General features: G+C 52.7%; 1 long non-coding RNA gene across 1 annotated transcript; it reads left to right on the top strand.

Moving 5' to 3' along the window:
• The first annotated feature begins 6,117 nt into the window (after positions 1-6,117).
• LOC102150798 (uncharacterized) lies at positions 6,118-17,942 on the top strand. Its single transcript, XR_288973.4, has 5 exons — positions 6,118-6,248; positions 13,119-13,360; positions 14,413-14,540; positions 15,119-15,313; positions 15,433-17,942. It is a non-coding gene; the product is annotated as an uncharacterized lncRNA (long non-coding RNA).
• Positions 17,943-18,314: the final 372 nt, after the last annotated feature.

Here is an 18,314-nt window from a genome sequence, read left to right as displayed (position 1 = left end):
AAACGCACAGAGGTTACCTCTTAACACAGAAATAGCAATGTCATGGTCAAGTCGCTCACATCCTTGGAGGCATATTTTACACACCCTTCCCAGTTTTCCTCAGGCTGATAACCTGATTGGATTTTTCATTTTGACCCTAAATGAAGTGTGATAAGCAGAATAATATCCCACCCCTGGAAGATATCCGCATCCTTCTCCCCAGAACCTGCAAATGTGTACCTTACTCGGCAAAAGGGACTTTGCAGATGTGGTTGAGGTGAGGATCCTGAGACAGGGAGAGGAGCCTGGGTTGTCCAGCTGGCCCAATGGAATCACAAGGGTCCTTATCAGGGAAAGGGAGGCGGGCCAGTCGGAGAGAGAGGTGATAACAGAAGCGGAGGCCAGAGCGATGTGACTGCCGGCTGAAAGGGAGCCAGGAGCCAAGAAATGAGAGCAGCTGGAAAAGGCAAGGAAGCTGACCCTCCCTTCCAGCCTCCAGCAGGAATGCAGCCCTGCCGACACCTGGTTTCAGCCCAGCGAGACCCACTTGGGACTTCTGACTTCCAGAACCGAAAGATAATAAATTTGTGTTGTTTTAAGCCACTACGTTTGTGGTAATTTGCTATAGCAGCAGTAGAAAACTAGTACACTAAATACGATTTTTCACTTAACCCGAGACTTTGAATTCCAAGTGATCCCAGGGTATGTAAATATCCGTCCTATTGAATTTTAAGGACTTTCAAATGACCACAACAACAAAATTACTGAATAAAGGGAAGCTTAAGTTTGTTTACGCAATTGTGTTTGCCCAGCACACTCTGCTGAAGCCGTGGAGTTACATGCCTCATCATGTCTCCTTCCCTGTGGCTGTGGAAGCACGAGCATGTCATTGTTTTGGCTCATTTCTAATCAGATGGCGTTCACACTCGAAAACGGACAGTCCTCGGTTCTTGGAAGGTGATGTCTGCAGGTACTGGGCTTCTTGATGACATCCAGGCACCTGAGGACAGTTGTAGGAGTCCATACCATCGGTCACTTTATGAGACAGTCCCTCCATTCATTCTCCAGGCACTCCCAGAGCACGTGCCGAGGGACACAGGGGTGAGTGAGGCTGGGTCTGCACCCTCAAAGAGCTCCCCTGTAGTGGGAGCCGTAGATTGTGACGTGGTGCGTTAAGAGCAGGGATAGCCAGTCAGGCAGAACAGCTCTCCATGGGAGGAGGGGGTGGTTGGGGAGACTTGGAGCACAAGGACTGAGAATGGACAGCACACAGACGGTTTGAAATCGCCAGGCTGGGAAACATGAGTGAACCGTTGCTGCCCCTGAGGGCCCTTGGTGGGGAGGGGAGGAGACCCAGGTTGGGGTTGGTGGGGATCACTCTAGAGCCTGGTACTTGCATCGGCTCGGGCTCGGGTAGGCTGGGTTCCGGTCCCGGCCCTGTCTTACGACCTCAGTTTCTTCATCTGAACCGTGTCATTCATACTAGAGCCTTCCTCTCCACAGGGAGGCAGGAGACCCCTGGAAGGACAGAGAGGATGTCCTATGTCCAGGAGGCTGGACCACTGACCTCAGAAGGTAAGCTGGGCTCCAGTCAGTACAGCCACTGGGAGTCTGAGCCCAGTCACCTCGGAGGAGGTCTCCTGACTGCTCCTCATTCCTCGAGGCCCAGATCCAGGCCTTAACTTGCACTGATGACAAAACTGTCAACCCAGTGAGGGGTGTGTGAGAAACAGGAGCCAGGCTCCCACCCAGACGGAATGAACCAGAACCTGGGGGTGGGGTATATGTGTGTGGAGGGGTAGTTCTGGGAACCTGAGCCCCAGGAGACCCTGGAGCTCCACTAGAGTTGAGAACCACTGGGTGATAGACCCGGGACTTGAGGCCGGGTCCACGTGGCTGCGCCCCTTTCATGCACAGGCACACGCCTCAGGCCTGGCGTTCATTGTAGCGTTGTTCTCCAGGTCCGCCTTCCCACGGCGTTACTGGGGTTTGTGCACAGCTGCTACACACACACAGTCTCCCCACACTCCCTCAATCACATTGACAATGTTGGGTCACACACAGACAGGTGGACTTGGTTCCCAAGTAAGGCTGTCAGATTTAGCAATTAAAAACACAGAATGTCCAATTAAATTTCAATTTCAGATGAGCAACTTAGACTTTTTTAGTATAAGTATGTGCCAAGGATTGCATGGGACATACTTATGCTAAAATATTACTCATTGTTTCTCTGAAGTCCAAATGAACTGGGCACGTGCATTTTACCTGGTAACCCTGCTCCTTAGTCCTGAGGCACCTTCCTGGCTGTTCAGACACAGTCACGGCCCTGGAGACACACACTGATGCTGTAAGCTCTGTTAGGGGGGCCGTCTCTCTGCCTCCGCCCTGGGCCCAGCCTCACTGGCTGCAGCATCCAGGGAAGCCTTGCAAGAGATGACTGCCTTGAAATGGCCTTGAAGAGTGAATGGGAATGAGCCCTGGAAGGCGTCCCCATAAAGGGGACCAGGCTGGGAGAGGCCTGCTTGTAGGCTCCAACTCCTTGAGGCTCCCAAAGGAGGGGAGGGGGCAAGCTCCACTCCTCGCCTCCTCGACCACCCCTCTGCCCCTCCACCAAGGCACCTGGATGACAGGAGGGCTCAGGATCAGCAATGGTGAATCTGGAGGGAGTTCTGGAAACAGACCTGGAAAGATAAAGATTCCTCCAGCTGCCTCTGGCCCAGATTGAATCATCGAATCCAGGGCTTCCCTGGGGCCTGTTTCCCTGGGAGAGGGGCTGATGGCCTGCAGAGGGTGCCCATCCCCCACAGGTCCCAGAGCCCACCCGCCACGTGGTGGTGGTGGTGGTGGATAATGATGGGATGAGTTTTGGAGATAGGTCAGGCCCACGAGGATGACACTCACTCAGGTCAGAAGTTCTTAACCTGTCAGATGCATCACCCTCCTTCTAATATAAAATATTGTGGGCTGGCCTGGTGGCATAGTGGTTAACTTTGCACACTCCACAGCAGCAGCCTGGGGTTTGTGGGTTCGGATCCTGGGTGTGGACCTACACGGCTCATCAAGCCATGCTGTGGCAGCATCCCACATACAAAACAGAGGAAGTTTGGCACAGATGTTAGCTCAGCAACAATCCTCCTCAAGCAAAAAGAGGAAGATTGGCAACAGATGTTAGCTCAGGGACAATCTTTATCACTGAAAAAAAAAGAAAAAAAAATTGTGGATGCCCCTTTTACCATCTTGAAACGAAATTCAAAGATATTACAACCAATCCGGAGACATGATTAAAAACAAATATACTGCCTTAGTCATAATATAAAGGAGAAATAAAAAGAAAGCAACTGAGAATAAAATAAAATATATTTCAGTCAGTGAATGTTTAAGCATCACTACGCCAGGAAGACCCAGTAATGTTTAATCACCCCTGGCTTTTAGCTATAAACAGAAGTGCTGTGACAGGTAAAATGCAGGTGGATTCACGGGTGTTGTTCTGGTGAGTCAAACACCCGACATGCTTTTCTAAACAAAGTACGTATCTTCCGTTGATTTGCACAGTAGTTGCATTCCTAGAAAATTCGGTGTACAGTTTTAAGGCCATACAACGAAATACTTTGTGTTTATATGCAAAACAGAGTCAGGTTCTAGTCTTGGAGATTTTTGAACAGGTTTTTCACTAATAGGGGACCCGGAACAATTCTTTATTGCAGGACCATCCCCCTGCCCACTAGTGGTGCCCATCTGCCATCACTGTGACAACCAACACACATACCCACAACTCCACAAAACATGTCCTGGGGGCAGTGTCTGTTCTCTGAGGACCAGCATCAGGAGGGCATACAGGAAACCCAGAGCTCCCGGCTTCCAGCTCGGCCCCCTGCACCACAGCCCAGGTGTACCCCAGCTGCAGCTTACAGACACCCTCTGACCTCGGCCAGCACCTGGCTCTGTGCCAAAGATGGTGGCCTTGTAGGTTGTCTGAGGTAGGAGGAGGGAGCAAAGGAAACAGGCCTGACTCAGCCTCCAGGTTCCCTCCCCTCCAAGGACTCTCTGCCTGGATCCGGTGGGGGAAGTGACAGCCACATGTCAAATCGTGGTGGGTGGACAGGGAGACGCAGTGCCAGATCCCTATTCCAGGAAGGCCTCACTGTCAGGCCTTCAGGGACGGCTCCAGCTGCCAAGAACCACTTCACTAAGGTCACACCCCCTCCCTGGGTGGCCCACATCCACTGACTTACTGAGGCAGGAGTATAAATATATAAAGCCTGGCCATCTCAGCCCCACTCGGGATGCCTCTGAAGGCACATGGGGCTGTGGGGTTTGACCTGCACCACAGCTCAACTTCTCCCTCTGCCCACTCCTGTTTCTGTCCCCTCCCTTCCACGAGTATCGATCCCAAGGGCCCCCTTAATAAACACCCTATATTTGGCGTATAAGTACTCCATCTTGGAGTCTTCTCGGAGAACCCAACCTGTGACACATGGTAATGGGCAGTGCTGGTGAATTGTGTGATGCAAGTCCTGGAAAGGGGACATGGGGACAGGAGGGCTCGTGCCTGCTGGAAGCATTTGGGAGGGCCCTGTATTAGTCAGAGTTTTCCAGAGAAACAGAACCAATAGGATACATACAGACACACAGAAAGATTTAGTAGGAGGGATTGGCTCATTATTATGAGGGATGCGATTATGGAGGCTGGGAGGTCCAGGAACGCCTGTGGTGTAGTTCTAGTCCAAACCCCAAGGCCTGAGAACCCGGGGGGGCCAATGGTGTGAGTCCCAGTCCAAATGCAAAGGCCGGAGAACCAGGAGCACCGATATCCAAGGGCAGGAGGAGACGGATGTCCCAGCCCAAGCAGAGAGCGAATCTGCCCTTCCTCTGCCTTTTTGTTCTGTTCAGACCCTCTCGGGATTGGAAGATGCCCACCTGCATTGGTGAGGGCACTTTCTTCACTCAGTCTATCAATTCAGATGCTAATAGCTCCTGGAAACGCCCTCACAGACACACCCTGAAATAGTATTTTACTAGCTATCTGGGCATCCTTTAGCTTAATCAAGTTGACCCAAAATTAACCACCACAGGCCTCCTGGAGGAGGTGGGATTTGGGCCACCTTGAAGGACAGGTAGGACTTTAACAGTGTGAGATGGGGAAGAGGAGAAGGTCATTTCAGCTGATCACTGTCATCGTCACTGCTAAGGTTGTACCTTTGTGGTAGGTGATTTATTTACACATTTCACTCGAGCAGGGAGGCCCTTGAGGGGAATGACGAGGTGTGGGGAAGCTCTGAGGCCCTGAGGGGCTCTGAGGGGAAAGAAGCTGGAGTGAGTGGGAAAATGGGCTTGACCTGGAAGGCAGTGAGGAGCTACTGAAGGCTTTAGAGCAGGGAGGGGGTTACAGGATAGGCATCTTCAGAAAGGTCTCTGTGGCGTAAATGCACGCTGCATTAGAAGAGTTGGAGGCTACTGCTGACTTCTGAGTGAGACACCATGAGGTCTGCCCAGAGCAGCGGCCACTGGGGTGCACATGGGAGAAGATGGGTGTCGGGGTGGGAGGAGGGAAGGCTCAGAGGTGGCCCCAAGCCCAGCTCCAGCCCGGAGCTGAGTAGAATAGGATGGCTGCGGGGGCCTCCATGGTTCCCTCAGTCAGGGAGGAGGTGAGCTTACTTATCCAGGGTCTGCCTGGGGACCCATCAGACTTGAGGACCCCATCCTCTCTCTGTGGTTGGCCTGAGGGGAGGGGCTGGGAGACAAGGGCTGATAAGTCAAGGTATCACTACCTAATGTAATTTAGAACCTCCCCACCCTGCCCTGCGGCCACACACCCATTTAAGTGGCTTAGCCTAATATCAATGTTCACGCTGGTAACAGTCCAACGCAGGTGTTCCTGGTTCGCAGGTGGCTCTTCTCCGTGGTGACCAAGGCTCCTTCTAGCTTGTGGCTCTAGGAGCCTCTAAGGACCTCAGTGTCCTATGCATTCAGTGGATGGGTGGGGAAAGAGAGGGGCACACAGCTTCCTAACTGCCCTGACCAGGAAGTGACACACCTCACTTCTGCTCACATTCTGCTGGTGAGAACCAATCACTGGGCCACTTGCTAGCTGCAAGGGGGGCTGGGAAATGTAGTCTGTGGCTAGGCAGCCGCTTCCCAGTGACAACTGCACACGGAGGAGGGGGAGCATGAGTGTTCAGTCGACAGGTGGCCATCTTTGCCCCAGCTGGGAGCGGGCCTGAAGCAGGAAATGCCCTGTCTCCAGCAGGTTCTAGGAACACGCTCCCACAGTGAGTGTTGAGGGTGCTTCGCGGCACCTTGTGGGTGGGATCTGCCCGCGACAGACTTGGGGGGTTGTAGAGTGTGTGGAGCGTGAGCCCTATTTGCTCTCTGTGGGAGGTGGCACTTGTGTGCTCTCTGTTTATTGTGTACAAGGCTGTCTTAGTTTTCTATTGCTGTGTAACAAGTTATCACAAATTTAGCAGCTTCACACAACCTGCACTGATTAGCTCACAGTTCTGTGGGCCAGAAGGCCAGGTGGCGGTGGTTGGATTCTCTGCTTAGGACTGTGCAAGGCCAAGCCTATCTGGAGGGTCCCGGGAGGAAGCCACTCCCAGGCTCATTCAGGTTGTTGGCCAAATCCAGGTCCTTGCAGTTGTAGGACTAAGGTGCCGCTTCCTTGCCGGCTGTGAGCTGGGGGTGGCTGTCGCTCCTAGAAGCCTCTCTCTGGACCTTGTGTGTCCCCTCCATCTTCAAGGCCAGCAACGGTGTATTGAATCTTTCTGGTGCTTGACATCTCTCTGACTTCCCCCTCTGCCGTCAGCTGGAGAAAACTCCGCTTTTAAAGGGCTCACGTGATTAGATTAGACCCACCCAGATAACCTCCCTTTTGTCATATGACATAATCACGGGAGTAATAGCTCATCATATTCATAAGTGCCACCCACCTCCAAGGGGAGGGGATCCTACAAGGTCAAGGGTCAGTGGGGGTCATTCCTAGGATTCTGCCTCCCACAAGGGCTGGGTCTGAATGCCTTTGATCCTAGTTTCCTCCTCTGCAAAGTGCAGATAATTATATCACACAAGGATATGGTGCGGATTAAATTTATTAATTCACATACTTAACAAACATTTGTCAAGCACCTTCTCTGTGCCAGCTGCGGTTCTGGGCATCAGGGAGCCAGCTGCTAACACGACAGGCAAAGACGACATGTGCATGAAGGGCCCCAGCATCACATCTGACGTCTAGCCTGCACTCCGGCAGTAGTCGCAGAGTCACTGGCGTTAGACTGACTGCAGCCCTGTCTCTCCCCTGTCTCCATGCCGTCACCGTCCCTCTTCCCCCTGCCACCTGGACAGACAGCCTCCTGCACCTTCCCCCAGGCTCAGGAGCAGACATCTCCCTGTTGCCTCCCCTGAGTTCAGGCGCACAAAATTGTCGACGAAAATAATCCATAACCAATCTATAAATGAAAACTTGGGTGAGTTTATTCGGAGCTGAAATCTGAGGACCATGGCCTGGGGCCTTTCTTCCCAAAGGAAGACAGGGCACCAAATAAGTGATGTGTACAGAGTGGTTGTATACCCCCATACAGAACGTTTCACATATGATTGAAATGTCCCTCCCACAATAGTCACAAGATTGCCCTGTCAGCACAGCACTTGATGGACACAGCAGGCAGTGGGTCTGCTATCTCAGAGGGCGTAGCAGGAGGCAAGTCTATTGTCTCCAGCTGGGCGGTCACAGGTGAGCACAGCAATCAGCTTCTAGCCTAAGGAAAGATACTTAATCCTTAAGGGAATGCCAACTTTGGGAAGGGGAGGGAAGTTGCACCTTTTTATCTCAAGGGCTTTTGTTCTTGCCATAGGGAATATCTAAAGCAGATATACAGTGCATGCTCAACAGCCACGGTCAGGCCCTTTTGGAAAGACAAAGTGAGGCCGAATTAGGTTTATACCAAACGGCTTCCTCACATACCCCAATATATCCTATTACTTGCCATTTTTATTTGTCAAAATGATGGCGGCGGCAGTGTCTCCACTGTCAGCTCCATCCAGAATTCAGATAATTCGTCCACAGACATGTCCTAGGATATTTAAAGCAATTAAGACAAATATTTACTTATTCATTTTTTTAAGCATGTGCCAGTGTGAATTTTTTTTTGCTGAAGAGAGATTTGCCCTGAGCTAACATCAGTTGCCAATCTTCCCCTTTTTTTTTTCTCCTGACAAATAAAAATGGCCAGCGATAGGATATATTGGAGAATATGCGGAAGCCATTTGGTACAAACCTAATTCGGCCTGACCTTGTCTTTCCAAAAGGGCCTGACCTAGGCTGTTGAGCATGCATTGTATATCTGCTTTAGAGATTCCCTATGGCAAGAACAAAGGCCCTTGAGATAAAGGTGCAACTTCCCTCCCCCTCCCAACTGCACTCACCTGTGACCACCCAGCTCAAGACAATAGACTTGCCTCCTGCTACGCCTTCCAAGATAGCAGACCACTCCCTGCTGTGTCCATCAAGCACTGTGCCGACAGGGCAATCTTGTGACTATTGTGGGAGGGACATTTCAATCATATGTGAGACACCCTGTTTGGGGGTATATAACCACTCTGTGCACCCCACTTCTTCGGTGCCCTTTCTTCCTTTGGGAAGAAAGGCCCTGGGCCATGGTCCTCAGATTTCAGCTCAGAATAAACTCACCCAAATTTTCATTTATAGATTGGTTATGGATTATTTTCGTCGATGCTCCCCAAAGCCCCAGTACATAGTTGTATATCCTAGCTGTAAGTCATTCCAGTTCCTCTATGTGGGATGCTGCTGCAGCACGACCTGACGAGCAGTGTGTAGGTCCATGCCCAGGATCTGAACTGGTGAACCTGGGCCGACAAAGTGGAGTGCACGAACTTAGCCACTTGGGCACGGGGCCAGCCCCAAGACAAATATTTATTGACTGCCACTATGTGCTGGATCTACTTCCTCCAGGCAACCTTCTCGGACTGCCCATAGCAGGGCATGATCCCTCTTGGGCAACCACAGTCTGGCCTGCCCCTCTCTTGCAGCACTTTGCCTGCCTATTCCACCCCACTGGGCGTCCATATCTTATCTCCACTCCTGCTCCCTGGCTGGGAGGGCTGCTAGGGAAAGTTGCCTGAGGAGGCCACTGATTGAAGCCCTGCAAATTCCAGCCTCGGTCCCTGCACCCCCAACACTGGAGAAAATAGAGGCTGAAATGGAGACTTGTGCTCTGGAATTGCAGTTCTAAGGCCCTAAGCTCTTCCCTGTCTCTCCCTGCTACTCCAGCTTAAATGACTGCTTGTGCATGGGCCTCCCTCCCCAGGGTCCCCTTCTCTCCCGAATCTTCAATCCCCATCCTGTTCCACTGCCTGCTGTCACTCAAACTCGAAGACCCTTTCCCTTTCCACATCCTAAAAATCCCTCTCTCCACACTGCCTCCCAGAGTCTGACTGAATAATTGATGGGGGCTGGTGAGCACAGTGGGACAAGGCCGGCTTGAATCCTGGCTTCCGCCCTGCCTGGCTATGCGCCCGTGGGGGAGTCACTTAGTCACCGTGAGCCTGAGTTTCCTCGTGGATTAAACAGGAAGGTTATGTTCATTGTCGTGGGGCCCTGGAGTGCGCGGTGCAGCCCTGTGACGTGGGCGTGTGGAGGGCAGAGCTGTGGAGGGCACTGGCGGCTACCTGCATGGGGTCAGAGAAGTCTCCTGGACAGGTGTGAGGCTGAGGGACGTGGCGCAGGACAAAGCTTGGCTCTCAGACCGGAGGGGTCCTTAGGTTGTCACTGGGAGAGGAAACTTCTTAATTCTGGCTAGTGGAGGCCATGGAAGAAGAAATGTTTTAAAGCGGGGAGGAAGCTCATGTTTATTAACTGTTCTTTCCTGTGAGGTCATTTGAGACACACTTTGGGAACCCAAGACAAAGGAGAACATGGGAGGGGACTGTACATGTGGCCTTGGCAGGTGGGGATCACAGCTTGTGAAACATGGGTGCGTTATTCACAGACCTGAGCTCTGAATGACACGATGTCACCAGTCCTGGCCTCCTCTTCTCCCGAGAGCAGGGGCCACTGCTCCTCCCTGTCGGTGGCTCCTGTGAGGTCCAGCTACGCAAGGCTATAGGGAAAGGAGGCCGAGGCACCTGCATACCGTGTGCACTGTTGGCCTCTTTGGGGACCGTCTCTGCGACTCTTCCTTGAGCCCAGGCAGCAGAGAGCTGGTGCGGCCGAGTGGATCACTGAATGTGGGTTCTGTAACTGCCCAGAGCCAGGGGCTGCTGACGGCAGGGAGGAGGAACGCGGGCTGTCTGAGTGCCCGGCAACTATGGACGGACGGGAAAAGGCTGCATTGGTTCCTAGCAGAGAGCTGCCAGGCATGAGCACATGTGTGCAAGTGTATGTGTGTGGCAGGAACGCAGGAGAATGGCATTTCAATGGTTGAGCTCCAAGTCAACTACCAAGAAAGTTTTAAATTAAAAGACACTTTGGGTCTTGCTTCCTGCGTATCCCTGCTGGCGGGCTGGCTGGTCGCAGGTACCAAGGCAGGGTCGGCGGCACCACTGGTGCATCAGCCAGGGCTCCTGTTTGGAGTGTCCCTGCCAGGTGGCACACCCTTTGCCCAGAGGCTTCCCGAGGCTCCCTTTGGTTTGCAGCTGTGCCATCCTCCGCCCCATCCTCCATCTCGAGGTCTAAGTTGACTGTTGGTCATGTCAAAGCAGTGGGAAGGGTAGAGGGGAGTGGAAGGTGAGCCCTTCCTCTTCAAGAGCAGATGGAAGCCATGCCTATCACAGGTGCTCACATCCACGAGGCCAGAGCTCAGTCACGTGGTCCCACCTAGCCACAAGGCAGGCTGGGAAAGCTGCCCGGCCCAAACTGGGGTTCTGTTATTAAAGAAGGGGAGAACGGATATCAGAGAACAGTTAGCAGTTTTGTCCACAAAGCAAGCGATGTGGAGAGTGGATGGGCGGGCGTGAGCGTGGAGGCAGGCAGACCATGTAAGAGGCAGTTGTAACAATCCACGTGAGAAATCATGGTGGTCTGGGCCGAGAGGTAGCAGCTGGGATGAGACAAGTGGAAGGATGCGAGAAATATTTAGGAGGCAGAACCAATAGGATTTGGTATTAGTTAAATTTTGAGGGTGAAGGAGAAGGAGGGATCAGGGACAACTTCTGAGTATCTGGCATGAAAATTGAGCACATTTATTCAGCAAACTTTATCCAGTTGACCCCACATGGCAGGTACTGCACTTGGAGACGGGTAGCACCATCACTGTCCTTGCAGGAGCTTTAGAGGGGGAAGGGTAACTCCCAGGAAACAAGGAGAGAGCTGTTAGATGTTGGGAACCAGTTAGGACCGACGGTGGGTGGACAGCATTTCAGGGAGAGCAGAGTTCACCGTGGGGCCTGGGGGCTTTGGGAGGGCTGAAGGCTCCTGGAGGAAGAGGCAGACATTCCCAGTGAGCAAGCAGGAGACCCAAGACATGGAGGTGGCCTAGGGTATCAGGAAAACCTTTCTGGTGATGGCAGCGATGGTCATGGTGCAGCAGAACAAGGCCTGGCTTTAGAACCAGATGGACTTGAATTCAAATCCTGACTCTGTGCTCACGTGTTGCTGGTGGAACTGTGAATTGGATCAATCTCTGTCGTAGACTATTTGGCTGTATCTATCAAAACTACAAACCCACAGGCCCCTTAACCCAGCAATTCTGCTAGGAATTTATCCTACAGATAAACTCACATATGTGTGAAGCAACACATAGATAGGCTATTCATTGCAGCGTTATTTTTGTAATTGGCAAAGATTGGAAACAACCCAAATGGCCATCAGTATAGGATTGGGTAAATAAATTGTGATGTATTTAAGCAATGAAAGACAATGTGAATGAAGACAAAAGACAAAGAATGAAAGACAACAAGAATGAAGTTACTCTCTGTGTATTAATATGGAAAGGTCTCTAAGATATATCATAAGTGATAAAAACTAGACACAGATCAGTGTTATAGTTTACTACCATTTGAGTAAAGAACAAAATTGCGGAGGGAAGCATATCTATCTCCATCTGTCTATTGAAATATATGTGTGTGTATTTTTTTCATATTTCCTTGTATATGCATAGAATATCTTTGGAAGGACACACAAGCACAGTTGCTTCTAGAATAAAGACTAGGTGGCTGGGAATCAGAGTTGGGGGCAGACTTTTCACTGCACCCTTTTGTACATTTGGAATTTCAAATTATGTGAATGTATTGTATATATCCCTGTCCTGCCATTTTGTAGCTGTGTGACTTCAAGCAAGTCACTTGGCTTCTCTGAGCCTTTGTTTCCTCTTCTGTAGAATGGTGCCAATACATTGGCCTTGGGAGAATCATTAGGGTTGCCTGGCACAAGGGCAATGCCCCACACATCTCTCTCATCTCTTCTTTCCTTCATCGCCCGGCTGCTAAGCCTTGCCCGGCTTACCCCCTTCAGACATAAGTCGCCCACCCCTGACTTGCTTGTGTTTGGGGGTCCAGGTGAGAGGCACTTGGTAGCCATCCCCATGATTCCCTGACATCACCAGCCAAGATAGGGGATGCTCAGGAGGAGGAGCGGGTTTGGGGTGCGGCGCGTGAGGCCAGTTCCAGTCAGGCCGCGTGTGGCATATCTGATGGAGCTCAACGCCTGGGCTGGTGGTGGAGACTTAAGGGTCTTCAGACTCTTCCACTGGGAAGGAATAATAATTGTAATAATAACAAGTGCTAACATGTATTGAGCATGTACGTGCATTATCTCTCTCAAACCTCTAAGCACCCTTCAAGGTAGAAAAAAGACTATTGTCATCTCCAAAGTTACCCAGTTAGGAAATAGTGGGCTGGATTCCAACCCAGGCCTGTCTGACCAGAACCTGGGACCCAGATGGAGAGCAGGTCCTCAAAATCAGTAACTTTTGGGTGGCTTTGCGGGCCACATGGCATCTGTCATACTGCTCAACTCTGTGGTGTTGTGAAAGCAGCCATAGACAACCCATAAATGAATCGGTGTGCCTGTGTCCCAATAAAGCTTTACTTAGGGACACTGAAATTTGGATTTGACATAATTTTCATGTGTTGTGAAACATTATTCATCTTTTGATTTTTCTCCCAACCGTTTGAAAATGTAAAACCAGTCTTCGCCCACGGGCTGTACAAGCAAAGGCGACGTGGGCCTCGAGCTGTAGTTTGCTGACACCTCCCCACCCTCTAAATCCTCTGACAACCAGAAAGGACACCACTGGCACCGACGCCTTCTCCAGTCTGGGTTTTGCCTCCCAGAGGCCCGAGGCCACGCTGCTGACACCGGAGCCCCGCCTGGATGCCTGGCTCCGGAAGACGGAGGAAGAGGCGGGGCCGGGCCCGGGCCTGCTCCCGGGTGAGTCTGGGCCTTTGAAGACCGGCTCCCTCTTCAATGAGAAACAGGCCTTCCTCACCCCGCCAGCCTGGCGTCCTGGGGCAGGAAGTGGGGGCAGACGTTGGCCCTCAAGGCTGCCCCTTTGCGCCTTGCTCTCCAGCACTTCCCAGCCTGCCTCAGGGCCAGTCCCACAGGGCCAGCTCAGGTGGTGTCAGGGGGCGGCAGGCTCAGGGAGGGACCGGGAGACCTGGTCAGGGCTGTGGGGGAGGCCGGCAGCGTCGCCGGGGCCTCCCGTCCTCTGGGGGGAGCAGGGCTGGAGATTTTCTCTGAAACCTGCCTCAGAGTGCTGAAGGTTCAAAGGAGCAGGGCTGTTCTGACTACTTCCTTCAGAGAAACTTCCTTCAAAGATAGCTACTCTTTTCTCTCTTTTTGGCTCCTCTTCCCAACCCTCTTTTCCTCCTCTCCTCTCTTGACCTCTGCTTCCCTTCTCTCGGGTCCCCTCCCAACATGGCCTGACACTGCTGCCACGGAGCCTTTGCTCAGCCGGCTCTCTCCCGGAAGTCCTGTCCCCCCATCCCCACCTGAACATACTCTCCTCTCAGATGCCACCTCCTCCTCTCCCAGTGGGCCGGGGCTGGGAGGGGATCTCCCTGAGTGCCGAGTGTACAGAGCCGGCCTAGGAGAATCACCGCCCAGATTCAGTGCCCAGAGGCAACTCAGACCCCTCCGCGTGGCATTCAAGGCCTTTGTGAGCTCTCTCAGGCTTTGTCTCACCTGAGCTCCCCTGGGAAAGCTCACAGCCTCGCGGTGGGAGGGAATCCTCTACCCCAGTGCGGTCCAGTGGAAATATAATTTGAGCCACAAGTGTAACTTTCATTGTTTTAGTAGCCACGTTAAATAAATAAAAAGAAACAACTAGAATTAATTTTAATAATATATTTTCTTTAACCCATTGTATTCAAATGTTATCATCTCAACATGTAATCAATATAAAAATTATTAATGAGATATTTTATATATTTTTTTATGTACCAAGTTTTTGAGGTCTCATGTGTGTTTTACACTAACACCAGGTCTCCACTCAGACTGGCCACATTGCAGTCGCTGCACACGGCAGGTGGCCCCCAAGTTGGACAGCTCAGGCCTAACCCAACCCTGAGCCCCAGCCCTTAACCCTAAAAGCTGCCTGAGTAACTACAAGGTAAGTGTAATGGATGGCCCTGGTGGAGATTAAACTGGTGGGTTTTCTTCTCTTTTTGCTTTGATTTCTCAGGGAAGAGGTAAGTGGTGCCTTTGTAAAGGGGAATCCTGTCTGTCCGAAGCTTCGTGTGCATCTCAGAGTCCTGGGCTCCACAAGGGACAACCAAGTCCTGTCCAGGAAGTGGGGCATGGGCAGCCCTTGGTGTGTGAGTGTCAAAAAGGAGAAGCTGCGATGTGGGTCCCCGGAAGAGAACTAGGTGGCTGTGCTGGGGGGTGAGGGGTGCTGTGGGCAGCTCATTACCCAGGAGGACAGGGCAGTAGGCTCTTGTCAGTCCCAAGCTTTGAACCAAGCTTGCATGCTGTGGAGTCCCCACTGGGGGCAGCCACTTCCTGTGATGGGCAGCAGGGGATGTTTCTAGAAGAGGGTAGTGTCTGAGCTGGATCCTTCCTTTCTCTTTTCAGAACCTCCATCCATCCTTTTCCCTCTTGTATCCCCTTCCTCTCCTTGCCCCAGAGCTAATGAGGTGAGTGCCCCCAGTGCAGGGGCCTCCATCCGCTTGTTTCTCTTTGAACGTCCAGGCTCTGGTTGGCTCCAGAGGAGCATCCTGGGAGAATTGGCCAGCAGATGCTGGATTCCCTCACCTGGAGGCCTGACCTCACTTGCAGACGGCCCCTCCTCCATCTGTGCCTTGTGACTGGGCAAGGCAGCCCAGCCCACCTGTCCGTGGCTTCAAACACTATCCCCTTCTGCTCAGAGACGCTCACAGGACGTGTGTGAGTGTGTGAATGGGCACTCCCAGACTGAGGGTGGCACAGGGGCTGTCTAGGGTGCAGCGTTGATGGCTGGGGTCCCCAGGACGGGCCTGGGATAAAGGGTCATTCATTCCTGACAGGTGCGTGTGGGCGCTGGGCCTGGCCAGGTCTTTCAGCAGGATTTCATCAGGGTTGAGGAGGCCCCTCCCCCTGGAAGGCTGGAGCTGTGCTCTGCCTGAGGTTGCTGTTTCACGCTGGAACCACTCGTGGGCAACAGAAAGCCAGCCTGAGCCAACTGACCACAGAGCCAGAAAGTCACCTGGGTGACCAGCTGGTGCAGCCTGCTCATGGTACAGGTGGGCAAACCGAGGGCCAGGGTGGAAGGAGGAAGTGAATGTGATCCAGGGTCAGTCCATGTGAGTTTCCCATTCCTAACTCTCTGATGCCGAGCCTGCTCAGGCGCTTTACGAGCTTGGCGAGGCTCCTGGCTGGCGAGTGGCCGAGCGGGTATTCCAGCCCGAGGACAGTGATGGAGACGTGTCATCTGAAGGGGCTCATCTTCCCTCAGCTTCTCCATCCTTCCTTCCTTTGTTTGATGGAGCTTGGGGACAGGAAGGGAGGTTTCAGGGAGTGAGCTGGGCAACATAGCAGGAGTAAGTCTTGGGCCAGTAATTCAGGTAAGTGAGAAACAGAAATGAATTTTCCTATCGTTCCACTGACTGTCCATCTTAGCCCCCCTTGGGGTGGGGAAACAGAAGAGGGCAGTGGTGCAAACTTAATCTCAGACAGTTTGGGGTCTTCCCCTTTCCCCCAAGGGGTGGTCTCAATTCCATCTGGCGGCTCTCTCTACTGTTGGGGCCCTGAGAATCACTCTGAGGCCTTGCCGGGGCCCAGAAACTTCTGTGAGGTGCCCACAGCCCTATCTGTCTAGACATGCCCCTCCCAGAAGTTCCCCTTCTAAGGGGGTTGCCCTTGGTGCCTGGACCCTCAGACGTACCTCAGACTCAGAGATGCCCAGGACATCTCAGATTTCATCAATGGTTTCCATCATCTCTCTGCTGTGTAGCCCAGGGGCTGGGGGCTGGCTGGGTGGTGAGGGAGCCTGTCCTCTGGACTCCTGGGGACCACCACTGTGGGCTTCTCTGCTGATGGAGGCAGGTGGCAGGGTTATGAGCATCCCTGAGGGTCAAGCTGGCCTTCCACTTCCACTCTTCTTGGGGAGCAGCTCACATGCTGCTCTGACATGGTTAGTCAACCGTGAGTCCCCAGGGCCGTGGGGGTCTGTGGCTCTGGAAGCCCCTGGGTCTCTGGTTTCCCTGATCAAGCCCAGGGAGGAGGGGCAGTCCTGGTTTGCCCCAGACTGGAGGAGGGTGGTTCCCGGGATGAAGGACTTTCAGTTCTAAAAGCAAGACAGTCCTGAGTAAGATGAGCCAAGATGAGCTGTCCCCTATTTTTTCCCTCCCTTAGTCTGGTATGGCTGGTCTGGGGAGGGGATGACAGGGTCAAGGGGACTTCCCTTCTGTGTTCTATGCTTGGGACAGTGTGCAGGCAGACCAGGCCCTGGAGGTTTATTTGGGGGGACGAGACTCCTTGGTGAGATCAGCTCCAGCCCTCCCAGTCCCCACCCCCCGAAAAGGATGAAGGTTTGTTTTGGTGCCCCCGCTCCCATCCTGGGCTGCTGCCAAGCCTGGCCTCCTGCTGAAGGTGGTCCCAGGGGCTTCTGGATCAGTAGGGCCAGGAGGCAGAGCCCCTGGGCCCATCCTGGCTACTCTGTGACCTTGGGCAGGTCCCTTCACATCCCTCTGGTCCGGTCCCCTTAGCTGTGAAATGGAGGGTTGGATCTATAGGGTCCGTTGAGCCCCCTCCAGCTCCCAAAACTATTGTTTGAGCCACACAGATGAGAACCCCGACTCTGCCCCCATAGTTAGCCCTGCAAAGCCTAGTGGGGAGCCAGAGGCTCGAGCTGTGAGGCTTTGGGAAGGGCAGGCTGAGGACACTGCCCGCAGGTCTGGACAAACAAAATAAATTTGTCCCCTACCAAGAGGGCAGTGGTTAGAGCCAGGGCCCCCTAGGACTTAGACTCATCCACTGAGTCCAACCCTCCTGACTGCCAAGAACAAACTGAGGCCCAGAGAGGGAAAGTGAGTTGCCCAGGATAACACAGCAAGTGGGTGACCAGGTGGGCATTAGAAGCCTGATCTCCTGGCTCCTCCCCAGTGCTGTTTCTTCCCTTCTCAGGATCACCAATATCACTAAATGCTCTTCACAGGGAGCCTCTCCTCCTCCTGACCCCTCCTGCCCACACACCCCACCCCTCAGCTTCCTGAGCCTGCTGCACTTTGACCCTCAGATCTGGAAGGACCCCACAGATGTAGGGGTGTGACAGGCTGCGACTCACCTCTGAGCTGCTGGAAGGGCTGTGTTGGCACCAGTGCCCTGCTAGAGTGGGGAGCCAGGAGGTGGAGAGCGGCTGGGAAAACTGAGGTCGGGTGTAGAGCCTGCGTTCCTGGTGGGCATGGGGTCTGAATTGGGGTCCTTTGTTTAGCGGGGGCTTGGCTCCCAGCAGACATTTGCAGACTCTAACACCAAAGACCTTCAATAATAACAATAATGACAATAGTAATAATAATAAACGTTTCCATTGAACAGCTGACACTGTTTCGGTTCAGCTCTGAGAGCTTCACATGCCTTTAACCCTCACAACAGCCCTGTGTGTGTAGGGGGGAGTGTCCTTAGGACCATTTCCCAGCTGAGAGGACCTGGCCGAGAGAGGGGATACCATCACGGGGCGCTCCACTGAAGACATGGGGGAGCGACTTCCTTTTCCCGGGAGACTGAAGTAGCTCGACTGGTTTTGTCCTAAAATTTAGAGCAGAGTTTGCATTGTAACACCCATCTGTGACAATTTTAATTTAAAAATGGTGTTCTGAATGACAACTTTTCTCCACCAAATCTTGGCATCACATTAAACGCAGGTTGGGGGATGGCTCTGTGCTTCCTAGGACACTTGGGCGAGCCGCCC

This window comes from Equus caballus, chromosome 1 (assembly GCF_041296265.1).
Source record: "Equus caballus isolate H_3958 breed thoroughbred chromosome 1, TB-T2T, whole genome shotgun sequence".
In the NCBI taxonomy this organism is placed as follows: Eukaryota; Metazoa; Chordata; class Mammalia; order Perissodactyla; family Equidae; genus Equus; species Equus caballus.
This window is presented reverse-complemented; position numbering and strand designations above follow the sequence as displayed.